Source organism: Lissotriton vulgaris, chromosome 1_1 (assembly GCF_964263255.1).
Source record: "Lissotriton vulgaris chromosome 1_1, aLisVul1.2, whole genome shotgun sequence".
In the NCBI taxonomy this organism is placed as follows: domain Eukaryota; kingdom Metazoa; phylum Chordata; class Amphibia; order Caudata; family Salamandridae; genus Lissotriton; species Lissotriton vulgaris.
The window spans coordinates 1,165,311,800-1,165,331,477 of NC_141685.1; the positions used below are offsets into that span (position 1 = coordinate 1,165,311,800).

Below are 19,678 nucleotides of genomic sequence, written 5' to 3' on the forward strand. Positions count from 1 at the left end.
GGATTAAAATGTCACCAATTGATACCATTGGTGAAAACCTTTATGCATTTGCCAAAACCTGACCTGTTAATAGTGCACTGTGGAGGTAATGATTTGGGCACTTTGACAGGGGTAGGTCTGGAAATGCTTTTAAAGGACACCTTGGAGCAATTAATGGCACTTTTTCCTCAAACTGCCTTGGTATATTCCAATATATGCCAAAGACAGAAATGGAGGTGGTCCAACCAATTTTGTCCACAAATTGAGAAAGCGAGGAAGCATGTAAACAAATCTGTTTCAGCTTACATGAGAGACCATGGAATGGGCTCTCTGTACAACAATAACTTGCGTTACTACATGCAAGATATCTACAGAGGAGATGGAGTTCACTTCTCAGATGAGGGCAACAGAATTTTCATTCTGAATTTAAGACTCTGCATTGGTACCTACTTATAAGTACCTAAATGTACCATAAACCCAAAAGCTCTTCTCAGAGCTACCCTACATCTGATCACTCACAATTATTATTTTTCTCTAACTTTTTTCACTAATTTTCCACAAAATTCGCTCCCCGGAGCGCTACCCGGTTCGCTAACCGAAAGCTAACCTCGCGGAATTTTTTTAAAAAAAATTTTTTTTCCGCACATATAAGCCTCCTCAGCCACGCTCAGAAAACCTAGGGGGTCAAGATAAGTCTACCATGACCCCTTCTACCCATTCTAAACATTATTTGCCCTCCATCTTGTATCTTAATGCGAACGAAACACAAAATGGTGGACTCCCGTGACGCTTAAGGTTCGCTAACCGGGCAGCTTCCCGGAAAGCGGTCCTAAAAAAAGGCGGGAAAGTAATTTACAGAATAACGACTAGAAACACTCTCACCAAATATAGATTAGCTCATACTACATAACAATCCCTTCCATTCTCACAAATTTCATTGAAATTCCATTTAGCCATTTAGCCTGTAGACCTCTCCAAGTACCGTGAGGTAAATTACTTCACAAAACACATCTGAATTGTTGGAATTGACAACCAATGAAAATGTTACTTTCATTTTCTACTTTTATTACCTGACATTTGATTGGTTATATACCTGTATATATATAAAGGGAGAGAAGGAAACACAGCCATTTTGACTACTACTTCTTGTTGTACCTCCTATTTCAAAAGCTTCAAAAAACTTCAACTTCTTTGTGAAGGTAAGTTATAATTTAATATATTGTGCACTATGACTTAATATAGTAGACTTTTTCTGCTACATATACACTATCCCTCTGTAGTAGTAGTGTCTTGGTTAAATCACATACACTTTTTTTTAGTCCTATTTCCACTCTCATACTATACACTGCCAAAAGATAAATTCACTGATAAAAACTGCCTATCTAAAATTAATCCCAACAGTGCCCTATCTCTACTAATATATATTTTTTTAATCCAAATTTCAGGCAAAATGGAAGGCGAGCAGCAAGTTTCATTTTCGATTGAACTGAAGGAGAGCAGCCAAGACAAACTTGATGACTTTATGGATGACAGTAGAGACCACGAACTTCTACAATGTGTTGAAGCAGTAGACAACTTGCTTCAAAATGAAAAACAATTACACCCTATAATAAATTATGACATTTCTGACAATGAAATGTTAGAAAATTTAATAAAGTATGAAACACAATCATAATAAAAAAAATAAATAAATAAAGAAAACAAAAAAAAACAAGAAAAACAACAAACAATTAACATACAGTATTAGAAAAGTCTTTCATTCTTTTATCCATAAAGTTCGCTGCCCAGAAAGCTATCCGGTTCGCGAACTTGGCGCTTACCACGCAAAAAAAAATTTTTTTTTTTGGACCCTCCTAGGCCCTTTTAAAACCTCCACATAAAACCTAGGGGGTCAACGAGGATCTACTATGCCCCCTTATGGTAATTTCCCCCTTTGTTTTGGCCTCCTCTTGTCTCTCGATCCTACCGAGAGACAAGATGGCGGCCGCTCCGGACTGTTTAGAATGTTGACAGACACCGGAGGGCCAATCAGCTTCTCATCGCAAAGTTCCGTTACGCGAAAGGTTCGCGAACCGGATCGCTGCCCGGAGCGCTGTTACAGATATATATCTTGATTTAAACGTTAATTTCTCAAAATCCACTGAAGCACATATATTGAGACCTAGCAAAGGCACATCGGGCTAACAGTCCCTACAATTTTGCCAAGTTTCGTGAAAATCCATTCAGCCGTTCGGGCTAAAAGTGAGTCCAACCGCCCTATGGAAATTAACATGGGAAAAAGGCGTTTTGGGACCCCCCTTTTTTCTCGGCCCCCCCTCCACAAAACCCCCCCAAATTTTCAAGGTCTGCTCAGAAACAAAATGTGCCATTTTCCTGAAAATTTCAGCCAATTCCGTCCACGAACGCAAAAGTTATTAGGCATAGAATTTTCAGAAATCCCATAGGGAAAAAATCCTAACTATATATACCTACTGGCGACCGCCAGTAGGTAATATATATATATATATATATATTCACTGAAAAAACCATAGGTTTCACACCAGTTATAGTTAGGAATTAGCATTTAAAAAACCTATTAAATTTACATGGGGAAAACGCGTTTTGGGACCCCCCTTTTATCTCGGCCCCCGCTTGACGTATTCCCCCCAAACTTTCAAGGAAGGACCGGAGCTCGACGAGGCCATTTTCAGGAAATTTTCAGGCAGATTCGTCAACCGGTGCCAAAGTTATTCCAAATAGAATTTTGAGATTTAACATTGAAAAAAATCCTAACTATAACTACCTACTGGCGACCGCCAGTAGGTAATTATATATATATATATATATATACACTGAAAAAACCATAGAAAACCATGGAAATTTTACTGATATAAAACCATTGAAATTCCCACGTTATAGTTAGATGGACTCACTATAACTTGCGCGTGCAATGCACTGCTGATGACGTCACATATTACATCACTCATGACATGGTCAGTGACATCACTCATGACATCACTGATGACACCATCCAGTGAATGTGTGTCTTTCTGAAAAATAAATATATTTTATATATGTATATGTAAAAGTTGATGGAAGAATAAATGTTTAAATAAGTGTCTAAATGGATGGTTTTTAAAAATTGATTGGTTAACTGGCTTATTAAGACATCATCAGCAGTGCATTGCACGCGCAAGTTATAGTGAGTCCATCTAACTATAACGTGGGAATTTCAATGGTTTTATATCAGTAAAATTTCCAGCTAACTATAACTGGTGTGAAACCTATGGTTTTTTCAGTGAATTTAATAGGTTTTTTAAATGCTAATTCCTAACTATAACTGGTGTGAAACCTATGGTTTTTTCAGTGAATTTCATAGGTTTTTTAAATGCTAATTCCTTTGTATATCGAGTTTCTAACCTTTTTTTTTTTTTTACAATTTGCTGTTTTTTTTTAAGTATTCATTTTTTTTATATAATTTTTTTCTTTTGCGCTCTGGGTGCGCGCTCCGGGAAGCTTTCAGCTAAGCTCTCCGGTAAGCTTTTCCGTGAGCTCATCTGAAAGCGCACCCAGAGCGCAACTGTCGTTCGTGAAAAAAAATATGAATGAAAAGTGAATAATAATGCAAAACATTTCGTACCATACAAATAAAATTAGTTTTTTTAAATAAGGAAAATGATTATGCATTTCTGTAAAAGTTTGATGACGTCACTTCGGCGCGCAACGCAAGTGCCCTCGGAAGCGCCTACGTTCGCGGCGCGTAAACGCACGCAAAAGCGCCTACGATCGCGCCACGTTTGCGCCCCGGAAGCGCCTACGATCGCGCTGCGTAAACGCACCGGAAGTGCTCCGGAGCGCGCAGCGTAAACGCGTCGGGTCATGTGACCCTAAAATAACACTTTTCATTGGTTGCTAACAGTTTTTTTTTTCAATGAATGAAATCCCCACCCATTTCCTTCACTTCTTCTTTCACTTTTGTGACTGAAAGACCTGCCTTTTTGCTCTTGCATATTTCTTGGATAATCATGGCTGCCAGACCATCCAGCAGTGAAGATGAGCCTGAATTCATTGATGAAGAGCCTCCTCAGCCGAAGGTCAAAGAGCATTTCATCTGGAAATTTTTTAAGTTTCCAGCAGACCAGAAAAAGGTGAATGCACCAAAAGTGGAGTGCAGGATCTGCAAACAGGTCCTGTCACGGGGTAACCCCCAAAAAAAGTACTCTTTTGGCAACTTTACCATGATTCGCCATGTGGAGAGGAGGCACCCCCAGAATTTTGCCCGGGAAAGTGTCAGGGCTCTGGCACAAGAGGTTCCCAGAGATGGGGCCTCTACATCAACCGGAGGAGCAACTTCTTCTGGGAGAGAGCAATCGCAGGAGCAGGTGGCAAACATACAACCTGCATTTAACCATGGGGTCGTCAAATGCAGATACTGCAATCAACTCCTCACCTATGGGGAGCAAAGTGTCCTGCTCATGGTTCGAGCATTGGAGAACCATCGCTGCCCTTCCCACCCCTAATTTTTTTGTTTTCTTTTTGCTCCTGTTGAGCAGTTTCCATTCCCTGTTTTTGTTCCTGTTCAGTTAAAAGAAGAAAACCAAAAGTTCTTTTCAGAACTACCTCCAATTCTCATCAAAGAGCTATATTCTTAAAAAAATGAAGAGTAAGTGAAATATAGTGCATTGATAATTGAAAGGAGAATGAGTAAGAAAGAACAGAAAGGTATGAGAGGTGAAAGGAAGTGAAGTAGGAGGAATGAAAGAAGGTGAGTGTTAGAAAAGAAAGTTATGACAGTGAATAAACTGGAGGCCTCATTTCTGAAAAGTGACGCATGGCTACGTGAAAACAGCAATGCGTCACTTTTGTGGACGCACTCCTTATGACATTCCAGATATGTCATATTTAATATATGACTAATCAATTCGCAAGGAGTTACAGATATGTCAGTATTTCTGACGTATCTGTAAACACAAAAGTAATGCATTGCTGGAGTGCGTCACAAAAGTGACGCAACTCCAGTAATGTGTCCTTTCACATGGAAAAAGCACCATGTGAAAGGTCTTGCGTCAGTCTAACACCTGCTGTAAAGCAGGCGCAAGATTTTGACGCAACAGCATCCTAAAAGTGACGCAGTGAAATCTCAAAGATTTCACTACGTCGCTATTACAAAGCTTTTTGCGGGAGAACACCCCCTCTGCATGCATTATACCTGACGCTATTTTTAAAAAGTGACGCATCTAGGTACATGGGTCACTTTTTAAAACTCTGCGCCACATTATATCTGCGTCAGGTATAATGTATGCAGAGGGGGCATTCCCCCGCAAAAAGCTTGGTAATAACGACGTACTGAAATCTATAAGATTTCTCTGCGTCACTTTTAGGATGCTGTTGCGTCAAAATCTTGCGCCTGCCTCGCGTCACTTTTATGTTTACAGATATGTCAGAAATACTGATGTATCTGTAACTCCTTGCAACATGATTCGTCATACATTAAATATGACACATCTGGAATGTCATAAGGAGTGCGCACAGAAAAGTGACGCATCACACCAGCAGTGTAAAAAAATGTGCCTCGTTGCACTATATTTAAAAAGTGACGCATCTAGATAGATGCGTCACTTTTTAAATATTGCATAACAATGCGCATTTTTTTACACCGCTGGTGCGTCACAAAAATTGACGCACAGGAGGCGCAAAACTGGCAGCGCAAGGCCTTCATAAATATGGTCCTGGATTTTCCCCGTGCTTCGCCGGTGCGCGTACCATGCGCTTCCCCCGCGCAAAACGGAAAAAAAAATAAAAAATGTAATGCCCCGCAGGACCCTATTTTAGCCCCTACATCAAACCTAGGGGGTCAGAGGGGGTCTACTCTTCCCCCTTATGGTCATTTGCCCCTTTTTTTTTCAAACCCCTTGTGTCTCGATTTTACCGAGACACAAGATGGCGGCCGCTCCAGACTGTTTAGAATGTTTACAGACACCCAAGAGCCAATCAGCTTCCAGCGCGCAAGTCGCGTGTCGCGCCTGGAGCGCACTCCGGTGCGCGCACCGGAGAGCGCCTATAGATATATATATTTTTTTGCACCTAAATTACTCAAAATCCACTGCAGCACATATCTTGAGACATAGCAAAGGCACATCGGGCTACCAGTTCCTTCGTTTTTGCCAAGTTTGGTGGAAATCCATTCAGCTGTTCGGGCTAAAAGTAAAATCGACCGCCCTATGGAAATTTACATGGGGAAAACGCGTTTTGGGACCCCCCTTTTATCTCGGCCCCCGCTTGACGTATTCCCCCCAAACTTTCAAGGAAGGACCGGAGCTCGACGAGGCCATTTTCAGGAAATTTTCAGGCAGATTCGTCAACCGGTGCCAAAGTTATTCCAAATAGAATTTTGAGATTTAACATTGAAAAAAATCCTAACTATAACTACCTACTGGCGACCGCCAGTAGGTAATTATATATATATATATATATATTCACTGAAAAAACCATAGGTTATAGACCATATATAGTTAGGGATTAGCATTTACAAAACCTTATTTTACTCACACAAAACCATTGAAATTCGCATATATAGTTAGTTGCACTAACTATATATCGCGCACCCGCAATCCACTGCTGATGATGTCACATATTACATCATTCATGACATGGTCAGTGACATCACTGATGACATCACTGATGACAACATCCAGTGACTGTATGTTTCTGTAAAGTTAAAATATGTCTTACATATTGAAGAATGAGTGGATGTATAAGTGTCCGGAAGAAGGATTTAGTAGGTGCAAGACCGACTGTATGAGTGAGTTATTAAATGTGTCTCACTGAGTGCATGGGTTAGTGACTAAACTGTCTTAATTTGTGCATCATTATGTCTGTTGTTCTGTAAACTGCTGCATGTGTTAATCAGTAGCTATATGAGTAACTATATGGGTTATTTATTGGTTGCCCAAGTATTTGTATGGGAGACTGAGTATGTGTGTGGTTGGCTGGGAGGGGTATGACTGTGCATAGATGTGTGAGCAGTTGATTCACTAGATGCATGAGTTCAAAAGTGCATGTGGAAGCAGCTGTATGGGCAGTTGACTGTGTGCATGAGTGTATTGGTGAGTGAATGGATATCTCAGTGCTACATGTAAGTGCATATGTAAAACACAGTACATGTGAGAGTTGACATATATAAATAACTGTGCATAAGAGCCAGTGAATGTGTGAGTGGCTGTATGGATCATTGTGAACTTCAATCAAGGATTGTATAAAAGAGTAAATATGTGTTAGTATATGTTTGAATAAGTAAGGTATGTATAACTGTATAGTTGAGGAAATGGAGGTGTGATTGATTCTTTGCATGACTGACTAGGTATGTGAGTAACTCCATGGATGAGTGACAGTCTGCGAGTGTCTGTTTACACTGAGTGTATGTAAGGTTATATTAGAGTCTGAAGAGGTTCAACGTATTATCACATGAATGATATCATCAGTGATGTAATCAGTAATGTCAAATGAGATGTCATCAGTGATGTCATCAGTGATGTCATTTGAGATGTCATCAGTGAAGTCATATGAGATGTCATCAGTGATGTCATCAGTGATGTCATTTGAGATGTCATCAGTGATGTCATCAGTGATGTCACTGACCATGTCATGAATGATGTAATGTGACATCATCAGCAGTGGATTGCGGGTGCGCGATATATAGTTAGTGCAACTAACTATATATGCGAATTTCAATGGTTTTGTGTGAGTAAAATAAGATTTTGTAAATGCTAATCCCTAACTATATATGGTCTATCACCTATGTTTTTTTCAGTGAATATATATATATATATATATATATATATATATATATATATATATATATATACACACATACATATATATTCATTGAATAAACATAGGTTTTAAAGACATTATAGTTAGGAATTAGCATTTACAAAAACCTTAGAAATTCACTGAAAAAAAATATATATACATACATATATACATACATATATATATATTCATTGAAAAAAACATAGGTTTTAAAGACATTATAGTTAGAATCAGCATTTACAAAAACCTTAGAAATTCACTGAAAAAAACATAGGTTTCAGGGAGGTTATAGTTATTTGGACATTTTACTCATACAAAACGATAGACATTCCCCTGTTATAGTTAGTTGAGCTAACTATAACTCGCGCCCCCGCAATCCACTGCTGATGACTTCACATATAACATCATTCATGACATGGTCAGTGACATCACTGATGACATCACTGATAACTTCTCAAATGACATCGTCCAGTGAATGTGTGTTTCTGTAAAATGTAAATATGTTTTATATATATATATATATATATATATATATATATATATATATATACCAAGGTGTATTGAAGAAATAATGAGTGTATAAGAGTCCGGATGCATGATTAAGTAGGTGTGTGACTGACTGTATAACTGAGTAATTAATTGTGTCTTACTTAATGCATGTGTTAGCGATTGATACAGACATTCACAAAGTTTAGGTTGTCAGATGGTGTGTAAGTAGTTGCATGGTTTGGTTAGAAGCTAAATAAGGGTTATTGATTGCTTGTCTAAGTATCTGTATGGGTGCCAGAGTATCTGTGTGCATGGGTGGGGTTATGACTGTGCATAAATGTCTGAGTGGATAATTCACTGCATATATGTATTCAAGGCTGTATCTGTGAACAGCTGTATGGCTGGGTGAGTTTGTGTTTGGATGTCTTGGTGAGTGAATGGATGCCTCAGTGGTATATGTGTGAGTAACTGCATATGTAAAAAGCAGTATATGGGAGTGTAGTGTTGGACTGTATAAATGACTATGAGTGAGTGATTGTGAGAGTGCCTGTATGGACCAGTGTGTACTTGTATTAGTTATTGTATTAGAGTGAAAGTATGTGTTAGTATATGTTTAAATAAGTGAGGTGGTATGTGTTTAACTCAAAAGTGTGATTTATTATTTCCATTACTGACTAGGTGTGTGAATAACTATGAATGAGAGGCGGTGTCAGAGTGTCTGTACAGATGTGTGAGTGGATATGATAATGTTGTATTGATAGATGACTGTATGTATGAGTGTCTGTATGGGTGAACAAATTGATGTGTGTGTAGACATAGGAATTAGTCAGGGGATATCTATTAAATGATATTGGTATGTTCATGGTTTCGAAAATTATAGTCTGTATTTTACAGTGGGTGTATCAAGTGTTAGATTAGCGTCTGATGAGGTGCATCCGATTGTCACTTGGATGATGTCATAATTGACGTCATCAGTGATGTCACTGACCATGTCATGAATGATGTAATATGTGACGTCATCAGCAGTGCTTTACGGGGGAGCGAGTTATAGTTAGCTCAACTAACCATAACAGGGGAATTTCTATCGTTTTGTATGAGTGAAATGTCCAAATAACTATAACGTCTCTGAAACCTATGGATTTTTCAGTGAATTTCTAAGGTTTTTTAAATGTGAATTCCTAACTATAACGTCTGTAAAACCTATGTTTTTTCAGTGAATTTCAAAGGTTTTGTATATGTTAATTTTATATTTTAATATTTATAAACCTATAACTTTTCTAATTTTTTAAACAATATTTTGCAACTTTATTATCTTTTTTTTAACTTTTAAAATTATGTAATATTTTATATCTTCCCCAAAAAATATGTATATATTATTTTCTTTTTTTTTTTAGCAAACTAAAGTACCGTACCGGTAGTCTACCAAGCTCCATCAGCACGCAAATCCTTACACCCATATTGAGATTATGCGCATTTCGTATCAGACGGGTTCATGGCATCGCGTCCTCCGTAACAACATATACGTATGAGGTTGCGCCAGCTGCTAGTTTGGTATGCAACGGGTACGCAGTACCAAGCAGCGCATTACGTCATGTACGTATGGGGTCGCGCCTGCTGCGCTTTGCGTATGCGACTAGTGCACGCTGCCAGGCCCTGTCTTACATCATAGACGTATGGTGTCACACTGGGTACGCCATTCCCTCATTTTTCTTTTATGTCTCAAAAGTATATGTAAATAACTTTAAAGGGTATATGACAGCAAGCGATAATCTAATATATTTTAAACATATATATATTTCTAACTGTAATAAACTTATATTATAGTAAATATATTTTCCCAAAATCGCATTGGGTGCAGGCTCCTTGCGCGCTGGGTGCGCGATTGCCATGTGACCTTAAAAAAAGCATTTCATTAGTTCATAACATTTCCCATTATAGCAGTTGCAAAACGCCACCCATTTTGAGTCATTCTCCCTACAGCCTTTGATGAGACACACATCTTCTGCTTGGAGAGCTTTTTTGAAACTTTTTGCTATGTACACATATCTTACACTACACACACCATGCAACCACCATCTTCATCAATATTCATCTTCTGTAAAGTAGCCCTCCACCCGTGAGAGCCATACACCTAAAGTTACATAACCAAAGTTTTCCCCACTACCAGAGGTAACATTGGGTGCATACGCGGTCCACAGCACAATGTAATGTAGTACAGCTTAGGGGCAGTATCATGCATAGTTAATGAAAACATGGACACAGATAGATAGTGGAAGTGGGTATGGGCATGTGTGATCATCACCTTTTTATTACCAGGGTCACATATCCAGTGACGTCTGTGGTGGATGCGTGTGGAGTGAGTGTAAACCAGCCCACAGGGAATGGTTGCTGCTAACATCAACTACAACAGTAATCATAGGATCACACACAGACATTCAATTATGAAAGAATCAATAGTTTGTGCTGCCGTAAGGTAGGGACAGTAGATGTGAAATAAGACAGAAAAACATTCTATTGTAATAGAACCACAACTTGTGGTATACTGGGACACAATCGCTAGATCTGAAATAATACACAAAAAGATTGTATCATTAAGGGTCCATCAGTTCTAGTGCACTCAGATAGCCACATCAAAAGCATTCAGCATGTGCACAGCCAGCGATGATGCGTGCTGCGGGCGGGCCGTACTAGGAGTAATATCTGTTGCCATCAACACAGCATCATCTACAATAGCGACTCGATCTGAATTGTGAACACTGGTGTCTGCAGTGTAGGCCAGAGAGAGCGGTCAACAAGGGCCCACAGCTATGTAACATGGACTTGAGCTACCCAGTTTGTCATACGCGAAGCAAGAAAAAGCGTGTGTGTAGCGTGCGATGATGCGTATGCATGGTGCGGGCAGAGCACACTGCAGCAATGTGTTTTCCTACAGTACTACCTCATCTACAATACTGACTCGATCTGAATTGTGAACACTGCTATCTACAGTGTTAATTGAAGGCAGTACTCAGACAGACATCCATGAATAGTTTTACTCACTTCCTCTTCACAAAATACAACAACATAAATTACAGAAAACTCTGCAATAAATAAACCAATTCGAATTGCGATTTGTGCTGTCCACAGTGTAGACTATTCAGTGTTCCTTTGGACTTGCAAGATGAATTTGGTCATTGTAGTAAACCTATACGTCACCTAAAAAAATGTCTTCAACCAAGTATAATAAAAGGCTATTGTGTATATTTCAATAGACGTTCTAGTTACTTGACTACTGGATTCTGTAATTAAACAATCACCACTCGATCTAAATTGTGAGCCCTGCTGACCACAGTGTAGGCCAGAGGCACTATTCATTAACGCCTCACAGCCACGTACTGTTGAATTCAAAAGCATGGAGTTGGTTGCACCAGATCGCAGGGGGTACACAGAAATAATCACAGACTTGAACTTCTGACATCCTCAATCATCGAATCAAGACCTCTCATGCATGGGCCAGAAACCTCCTCCCATCTGCGCTGTTCGTGAGCGTTTTTTTTGTTGTTGCTGCGTGACGTCTGTTAACGTTTGATTCAATGGAAATCAGGAACTGTTGACCGCCATTTTGTCACTGCGATTAAATATTTTGTTAAAAATAATTGTTATAAATTAATCCTTATTGATAAACATTGTCTGCGCCATCTTGCCTTTTTTGCAATGCCACACTTTTGTTGAGCACGGCAGCCATTTTAGATGCCTTGACCAGACCCACTCTCTGGACGCCGCTGATCCTCAGCATGGCTACCCACCCTCGCTAGCATCTCCCCCACACACTGGTCACCCCCGCTCTCTCTCTCATGCATGGGCCAGAAACCTCCTCCCATCTGCGCTGTTCTTCTCTGAGAATCACACCCTGTGCCCACCCGACACCTCCCTTTCACCCTATTCACTACCGTACCCTCTGACACTCCTCTTCCTCTGTGTCCGATTGTCCAGGCCGGTCCCAGGCTATCACCTAGCCCTGCAGATGTAGTTTATGGCCCCAGCTGTAGAGAATCACCCCTCTTCAAAGGAGTTACAGTAGATCAAGGCCCCCACCCGATGAGATCCGTCACACCACACGCGTTCCTACTATCTGATAACCATCCTGTATTGTACTTGGGGAGGGGATTCTCACTGTGAGGGTGTGTGGGTCCGAGCCTGAAGCGGAAGATTCCAGGGATGCCTCTTTGTACATCAAAGTTTTTATAATTATGTGTCACATTATAAATATATAGCACTCCAACAAAGTTGTAGGATTATAACACTTTAATAACTTATAAATATATACAACGCTCCAACAAAGTAAACCCGTTAAAAAAAACTTTTTAAACAACTATTTACATGACATTGCTTTAACCAGGATAGACAAAGAAATGACACAGTGATGTAAAAGTTTCTGAAAGAAATGCCAAGAACGTCCCATGTGAAAGTGAATTTTATCTGGCAATTTTTTTCTTTTCCTTCTCATGAAAAGAAAGTTAATGCCAGGTTCGTTACCTGCCTCATCTGCAAAAAAAAAACTCTCGAGAGGGACCGAAAAAAAATATAGCTATGGTAATCATACCATGCATCGGCACATGGAGAGGTGGCACCCTCTTAATTATTCTAAAGCACAACTTCGAGATTTGGTGGATAATCCCCGACCGGCAAAAACATCCACCAATGACTTAGCAATAAGTGAGTCAGAGGCAAGGGAAACGGTCCCAAATCTGTAAAAGAACTTTAGGCAGATGAGATTGACTTGTGTAGCATGTGGAAAATTAATTTCATGCGGAGAGATGAGTATTACTTTAATAAATAGATCATATGAAAATCATCAATGTCCAAAACGTCCTAGAAAGTAATTTTTGTCATTTTTGAGGAAGAGAGATAACCTACAGTGGTACGGGGTCATTTTCGTTCGTACTAGGGGGGCCAGGTGACATTCGTTCGGGGTGGCTTAGGGGCATTTAAAACAACTTCCCTGATACAGGTAGCATATAAAGTAGAGGCTAAATACCAGGATCTTTATCGATTGCTTTATGCTGTAGAAAAATGAAAAACACACAACAAACCTGGACCATTCATATTTTCAATGTTTCTGCGTACTATACTTTTTAACCCTTAACTAATTGAGCTGCTTCATTTCACCTGCTTTTAAAAAAAAAAAAAAAAAAAAAAAAAAAAAAAAAAAAAATCGGAAACAGTGGCCATTTCTTCTAAACTTACCAATCTACGCGTTACAACTACGTTTGCTTTTTCAAAAACCTTTAATAAAAATGTTGGTGTCCAAATACGGGCCTACAACCCCGTGGGCCGGCCACGGAGCAGGCTGGAACTGTAAATGGGGGGGGGGGTATTTATTTGTGGAACACATGACAGAGTCAGTGGTCGTTGATTTCATAGTAAAAAGTGCGACAAGTGCAACAAAATCATATCGATAATTCATTGTGAGCAAGTACCAAAAGTGTCGACAATTCGAACTTTCAATAAATACAGTAATCAATGATGCATTAGAACTTAATATCAATTCATTGTTCGAACGTGTAATCAGTACCCGTCCCATGTCAATTCATTGTTCGAACGTATAATCAATACCCATCCTGGATCAATTCATTGTCCGAACATATAATCAGTCTTATTCCATATCAATTCATGTGCTAAAAACTGCATACATATCTCATGATATCAAGGCTGAGCAATCGGGGCACAACAAGGAGTTGAGAGTTTCATTTGTACCGGCGCTATTTTGGGTGAGGTCAGGAAGGTCCAAGTATAGTCAAAATGTCTCCACCAACTCGTGGTTGGACCGGGACCTCTTTCGGCAGTCCAAAAGTTTTCGTTGAAGGGTAGCAGAGGGGACTGGCGACATGAACCATCAGTCAAAGTGGGGTGGGAGGCAACAATCTCTCCTACCGGGTCATACTGGTGTCCCACCGGAACTGATCAAGTTGGTAGTCTTGCAGGATTTTGGTCATTTCTAGACTGAGGCCAGCGCCGGCATGAGCGCGCCGACGTCCCGCGGCTACGTCGTGGTCGTTCCGTGAGTGATCATGGCAGTCATTCTCCATCGGGGGTCGGGGGCCCCCGTGGCTCTTATAGAATCTTCAAAGTTGAGGAGAACGTTTCTGGATGCAGGACTCATTTTCTAGTTGAACTCAGAAGCGTCGTTGCACCGGAACAGTGGACGAGACCCCCGTTGGGTGAGCGGAGCATCATTGCCTCGCAATAGTGAACGAGACCTTTTGTTGGGTGAGTGGGGCGTTGGGGGTGCAGCTGAGGGGCCCCCACCTGAGGGGGTGGGAGAGGCTCGTTTTCGCCGCCTCTCCCTCCCAGCGCACCCCACGCCGACACCTGGCGTTGATATCCGTGATGTCCGGACCAGGCGATAAGAGAGGGGGGGGTCGGAGGCAGAGGCAAGACATCCCCCCCCATGGCCTGCAGGGCGCCGCTTCAGGACCGAACGGGGAGCTCATACCTAGCCGGGGCCAGACTAGGAGATACTAGGGGAGGGGGGGGGTCGGTGGCACCTGCAACTCTCCAGTGTTGTCGCAGCCAAAGATCCCGTCGGCCTCGGCTCCTCTCCTGGTGCAGCTGAGGGGCCCCCACCTGGGGGGGTGGGAGAGGCTCGTTCGCGCCGCCTCTCCCTCCCAGCGCACCGCACGCCGACACCTGGTGTTGATATCCGTGATGTCCGGACCAGGCGATAAGAAGGGGGGGGGGTCGGAGGCAGAGGCAAGACATCCCCCCCGTGGCCTGCAAGGCGGCAGAAGAAGGGAATCGGGAGACCAGTACATTTTGGGCCATCCACCCCACGGCTGATGGCGGTTAGCCGGGCCCCGCCCTGCACGTGTCGAGGCCTCATCTTCCCGATGGGTGTAACCGTGGTCCTGTTGCACTTCGGGAGTTTCCGGAATGGGGGTAGGTATCTGCTGATTTGTATCTATTTCATGTTACCGTTAATGGGCGTGGCGGGCGGTGGGACAGACATGCTTGGAGCAGTGGGGGGGTGGCGGAGCCTAGCTACCTCGTGGCTGCCGTAACGTCAAGCTTGGCTTTTTTCACCACTTCCATGTTTCTAAACAGATATAGGATGTAATTGTGTGGTTATTGTTACGGTGTACATGTAAAAAATGAAGCATAAGTGTCGCCAGTAGGTAGATATAGTTAGGATTTTTTCCCTATGGGACTTTTGAAAATTCTATGTCTAATAACTTTGGCGTTTGTGGACGGAATTGGCTGACGTTTTCAGGAAAATGGCACATTTTGTTTCTGAGAAGCCCCTGAAAATTTGGGGGGTGTTCGTCAAGGGGGGGCCGAGATAAAAGGGGGGTCCCAAAACGCGTTTTTCCTATGTTAATTGCCATAGGGCGGTTGGCCTCACTTTTAGCCCGAATGGCTGAATGGATTTGCACGAAACTTGGCAAAATTGTAGGGACTGTTAGCCCGATGTGCCTTTGCTAGGTCTCAATATATGTGCTCCAGTGGATTTTGAGAAATTAACGTTCAAAAAAAGATATATATCTGTGACAGCGCTCCGGGCAGCGCTCCGGTTCGCGTACTTTTCGCGTTACGGAGCTTTGCGAAGCGAAGCGGATTGGCTCTCCGGTGTCTGTAAACTAAACCGTCCGTAGCGGCCGCCATTTTGTCTCTCGGTAGGATCGAGAGACAAGAGGAGGCCAAAACAAAGGGGGAAATGACCATAAGGGGGCATAGTAGATCCTCTCTGACCCCCTAGGTTTGATGAGGAGGTTTTAAAAGGGCCCCGCGGGGCAAAACATTTTTTTTAATTTTTTTTATTTTTTTGCGTGGGAAGCTCCCGGTTCGCGAACCGGTAAGCGGCCCGGGGAGTGTACTATGAGGGAAAAAGAATTATAGATTTTTCAAATATTGTATGTTAATTGATTGTTCGTTTTGTTGTTTTTTTTATTTATTTATTTATTTTGATTAATTAAAAATGTATTGGTCAGAATTTTCATAGTTCAATAAAACTTCCAGCATTACATCATCTGGAATCTCCTCAAACATGCATGTTTCTATGTCTTGTAAGCTTTCAATAAATTGTTCATCAAAAGACTCATCCATAAAATCTTCATCCAAAATTTCTTCAGTTAAAATCTCTTCTGTTGTAATGTCGAAGGAAACATTGATTTTTTCGTGCTCACCTTCCATTTTTTTGCTGTAAAATGCATAAAAAAATAATTATATTAGAAGAGTTAGGGCACTGTTGGGTTTAAGTTCAGACAGGTAGTTCTGTTTTTTTAACAGTGAAGTTAAAGTAAGTAAATTCATAATTATAGCAGAGAAGTGTAAGTCAATCAATAAATATAACTATAGCAGGGGGACAGTAAATAATTATCAAAAAACGTTTTTACAAATTAATTTAAAGTGCCACTTACAAATTATCAATTTACTTTACAGGGAGGTGAAAAGGCTCTTGAAATGTAGTTCAGGAAGTAGTAGTGAAAATGGCTGTGTTTCCTTCTCTTCTTTTATATATATTCAGGTACATAACCAATCAAATGTCAGGAAAATTTTTTTTTTAAATGAAAGTAACATTTTCATTGGTTGTCAATTCCAACACCTCAGATGTGTTTTGTGAAGTAATTTACCTCAGGGTATTTAGATAGGTCTACAGGCTAAATGGCTAAATGGAATTCCAAACAAATTTATGAAAATGGCAGGGAATGGTATGTAGTATGAGCTAATCTATATTTGGTGAAAGTGTTTTCAGTCGTTTTTCTGTAAATTACTTTCCCACCTTTTTTGATGGACCGCTTCCCGGGGAGCTCCCCGGTACGCGAACCAGCAGCGTTACGGGAGTCCACCATTTTGTGTTTCAGACGAATTAAGATACAAGATGGAGGGCAAATAATGTTCAGAATGGGTAGAAGGGGGCACGGTAGACGTATCTTGACCCCCTAGGTTTTCTGAGGGTGGCTGAGGAGGCCCAAGTGTGCGGGAAAAAAACATTTTTTTTTAGAAATTTTGCGCGGTTAGCTTCCGGTTCGCGTACCGGGTAGCACTCCGGGGAGCGTAGTTTGTTGGAAATTAGAGAAAAAAGTTAGAGTAAAATAATAATTGTGAGTGATCAGATGTAGGGTAGCTCTGAGAAGAGCTTTTGGGTTTATGGTACATTTAGGTACTTATAAGTAGGTACCAATGCAAGTCTTAAATTCAAAATGAAAATTCTGTTGCCCTCATCTGAGAAGTGAACTCCATCTCCTCTGTAGATATCTTGCATGCAGTAACGCAAGTTATTGTTGTACATGGAGCCCATTCCATGGTCTCTCATGTAAGCTGAAACAGATTTGTTTACATGCTTCCTCGACTTCTCAATTTGTGGACAAAATTGGTTTGACCACCTCCATTTCTGTCTTTGGCATATATTTGAATATACCAAGGCAGTTTGAGGAAAAAGTGCCATTAATTGCTCAAAGGTATCCTTTAAAAGCATTTCCAGACCTACTCAAGTCAAAGTGCCCAAATCATTACCTCCACAGTGCACAATTAACAGGTCAGGTTTTGGCAAATGCATAAAGGTTTTCACCAATGGTATCAATTGGTGACATTTTAATCCTCTGTGGCCCAACCACTTAATTTCAACATCTTGTAAATTGAGGTTAGGTAAATTCCTGTTCTCAGCATACCTTTGAGCCCAGTAGATGTAACTATGTCCAACAATCCAGACATAAAACATGGTGAGAGAAGGTTGTGCTGCAGTCAGATGAAGTGTGGTAATGAAAGGGCAGTTGAAACAGTAGGAGTTTGTAAAGAAAAAAAACTGTGGAGTTTCAGTGCTAATGATTCATTAGCAGTGATTGGTGGATTTCCATTTCTGAAAACAGAAAGTTAGGGTGCATGGATGTGTTCTTTGAAAGATGTAATTTGAATGGTCAAGAAAAAATCATTTAATGAAAGATTGCACTGGATACGCAGGTGCACTGAGAGTTCAGAGTTCAATTGAAACATTGTTGTGTGAACTTGCAAACATCAGAGGTATTTCAGGAGGTGGTTGCTATGCAAAAAAGGCAGAGAGGGCAGAGGGGGGAAGGGTTTTGATTTGAAAAAAGTGAGGGAAGAGTTTTGATTGGCTAACATGAGAGATATGTGTAATGATTATCTGCATTTCTGTGCTTTCTATAGCTGCAGCCTCTGGAGTGCATACTCTTTGTTCTGCTGAAGACAATTTGGTGTATTTCTGAGACTGTTTTGAAACTCATAAAGAATTTGCTAAGGTGAGAAAAGATTAATTTAATTTAGATAGACTATAGTATGCTTTAAGGACAAAATTATGAAGAAAGCTGTGTTTTTAAAATGTTGCTTTGTCTAAAGTGTTTTACAAATAGATTTTGTTTCTTTGAGAAATTGTAATTAAAAATAATGTGAAGTATTAGCACTGTCAGGGTGTTTTTGTACATAGGAGCTGTGCAGTGTTTTCAAATTATTACTTGAAAATCGTTTTTGAGGAAAAGGAATGCTTTTAAAATTTATCACAAGGAAAAAATGGTGTCTGCTTCTTTATAAGGCATTTGAGTATCTCTGATGTTATTTTTCCCATTTTAATTGAAGAGCTTTCTCCGTGGGGCTTGTTCCTTGTAAATATGCTCCCACCTGTGCTAGGCAAATTTAGATTTTGATTCTCTGAGTTACATAGCCATGTTAAAAGTGACCCAAAAATGGTGCAAGGGCAATCAAAAAACGCTTTCATGTGTCTTAAGGACATTTTAAGTCATTTCCTCTTGAATGTAGGTATACAATTGATTTATATGTTGTGTTTAAAACGTTTTTTGAAATCAATTACATTTCTGGATATGTACTGCTAGAGCTTCATAGGTTGTTTGGGGCATATTTATAAGGCATTTGAGTGTCTATGATGTTATTTTTTCCTATTTAAATTGAAGAGCTTTCGCCGTGGGGCAAGTTTCTTCTAAATATGCTCCCACCTGTGCTTGGCAAATTTAGATTTTGATTCTTGGAGTTACATAGCCATGTTAAAAATGACCCAAAAATGGTGCAAGGGTAATCAAAAAACGCTTTCATGTGTCTTAAGGACATTTTAAGTCACTGAGTAAACACAGGTGATGTAATTGTGAATTGAGGAAAAGAAACTCTACATTTTTCAATTACATCATCTGTGTTTCCTAAGTTTATGAATAACATTGTGCAGATGAAGTTTAGGTCTGTCCACGGACACAAAAGAGATCTGGCCTTTGTTCAAGAGTGAAGTGGACATGACTTACTTCATTGGTAGGCCTTCACATGTATTATCTCCTCTGTATTCTTCAACAAGCGTAAATCTCATCTGCAATCGTGAGTGGGCCTCACCTCAAACAAACCTCTGGATAGGCCACACCTTATCGTCATCCTGAATCAATCATTTAAAATGTTAGGGACAGATTTATGATAGGTGTATGCCTGT

At 40.4% G+C, this 19,678-nt stretch overlaps 1 protein-coding gene across 2 annotated transcripts in view; it reads right to left on the reverse strand.

Moving 5' to 3' along the window:
• The window catches only part of VDR (vitamin D receptor), a 1,262,566-nt gene that overhangs the window by 1,153,691 nt on the left and 89,197 nt on the right, over positions 1–19,678 (reverse strand). The gene's annotated exons all lie outside the window — the stretch shown is intronic.